Source organism: Alexandromys fortis, unplaced genomic scaffold, assembly GCF_014885135.2.
Source record: "Alexandromys fortis isolate MF-2015 unplaced genomic scaffold, M_Fortis_MF-2015_v1.1 scaffold_1314, whole genome shotgun sequence".
Taxonomy (NCBI): Eukaryota; Metazoa; Chordata; class Mammalia; order Rodentia; family Cricetidae; genus Alexandromys; species Alexandromys fortis.
Window position 1 is genome coordinate 5,678 of NW_026069190.1, and position 2,365 is coordinate 8,042.

The window sequence follows — 2,365 nt, forward strand, 5'->3', positions numbered from 1 at the left end:
TAGATAGATAGATAGATAGATAGATAGATAGATAGATAGATAGAGGGAAAGAAGAAAGTAGAGGCTCAAGTTCATAAAATTCCTTCAATGAAATGCTACTGTATCCCTGTTCAGTGTGATCAGGTTTAAGACACATAAAGCCAAGTGTTGACAAAGACATGGAGCCACTGGCCCTATCATAGACGACTGGAGGAGATCCATAGTGATGTAGTCATTATAGACGACAGTCAGATAGTCAAACATATTTATCCTGTGATTGAGTGATTCTACTCCCAGGTCTTTACTTCAAGGAATTAAAATACCAATCACAAAAACTCATACTTCCAAAGTTCATAAGAGCTTATTTAAAAGTTGTCAAAATCAGGTCACTCAGGAGTTGATCAACTAGGGATTGTGCAATATTGAGATATTTGCACATATGGAGAAGCACTGTTACCTAAATGAAGCACACTTGAATCTTTTTTCCTTTTTCAATTGTTCTTCTTCCGATTCTTCTCCTTTCTATATTTTATTTTATTTTAATAAGATTCTTTTTGATTATTTTACATTTCAACCACAGGTTCCCCTCCCTCTCTCCTCCTGCCCAAACCCCCACCCGACTTCTGTTCCACTCCCCTTCCCTTCCACTCTTCCTCCATCTCCACTCAGAAAGGGGACAGGCCTCCCCTGGGCTTGCACAAGCCTGGCACATCAAGTTGTAACAGAACCAAGCTCCTCCCTTGGTGTCAAGTCTTGGCAAGATAATCCAGCATTGGAAATAGGTTCCCAAAAGTCAGTTAAACACCAGGGACAGGTCCTGATCTCACTGAAAGGAGCCTAACAAAGAAACCAGGCTGCACAATTGTCATACACATATGCAAACACATAGGTCAGCTCCCTGGAGGTTCCCTAAATGTTGGTCTAGAACCCTTGAGATCCCTTGAGCTCCCCTCAGCTGTCACTCGCGTTCCCCCTTCATGATCCCCAAGTTCCTAAATCTCCCCTCTTTTTCTTCAGCAAGACTCCATGAGCTCAGCCCAGTACTTGGCAGGAATACACTGGAATCTAAAAGACGTTTAACTCAGTAACAGAACGTTTCACATAAGAATCTTTCCTGAGATAAGATAACCCAGGACTCTGATGTTTCAAAATTATATCCAGGTTCTGAAATGTACCATCAGAAAGTGACTGCAGAATGACACCTGTACTTCCGTGAAAGTAATTGCACGCCTCATTTTTTTTGCAAAGTTTACACATCTATGCGGGTAAGAGGGCAAATGTAATTGCTTAGAAATCATTTGACTTCAGAGATTTTAAAAATGGCACAGCCACGGAAATCTAAAGACCATTTGGTGAGGTGTCCTGTGTGCGTCAGCAGAAATGGAGACTCCACAGATGCACATGTGCAGGAGGAGCTCACAAACACCTCCAGTCCCCAGTGAGAGCACCGGGCAGAGGTCTTCTTGCACTCAAAGGAAGGGATCTTCTCTGCACAGCTACTGAGCCAAGGCTGAGACAGTCTTGCCTCTCTTCTGCCCCGTGGTGTTTGCAGTGTGGAACATACAAATCATCCCATCCATAAATGCTATGGTTTTAGTGTCTCCCATCCGCACTCTCTGTGCTTTCAGGCCCTGTCTAGGCTGATGTTCTCTCTCTCCTCAACTCCCTTTATGGAGAACATCTGGGCTGTGGGAGGTGAATAGTCCACATACCCTCCTCCTTTCCTTCCAAGCTCAAAGACACGGAAGCTTCTTTATGTTCCTGGGACAGCCTGGTAAGTCCACTTAACCCTGGTTGGTTTTGTAGCATGACGTGGGGGAAGGTTCCCATGTGCTCTGTCACATAGTGCAGCATCATTTAAAGACCCTTCATGGATGAGGGTGGAGACCATCATAAACATGTAAAACAAGGAAGACTCTCAAATTCTGTGTGTGTGCTGCAAAGGGTGATCCTGGAACCTTTCATTTACAGACAGGAACGGAGAGAGGGACTAAAGTCTACAGAATCCTCTTCATGGAGAAACTACTGCATATGCACATACATACCAGTGTTGGAAAATCATGGCGCCACTGGTATGCTCACACATGCCTGGCTGGAGGAGATGCAAAATGGTGTAGTCATATTGAAAGGCAGGTTGACCTTTTCTGCAAAAGATAAAGACACCTTTGCTGGGACTCAGCAAAACTCCTACTGTTGATAAAGACTACTGGAATTACCAGGTGTCCCTTCAAGCCTTTCCTTGTCTCTGTCTGACCTTGTCCTTTGCTGCTGTGACATCTATTATCAGGTCAACTCAAACCTGCACTCTACAGTGAGGAGACTGAGAGTTAGGCTACTAGGACACTCAGCTCATGAAGATCATTATTAATCCCATCAGCCCAGTGTA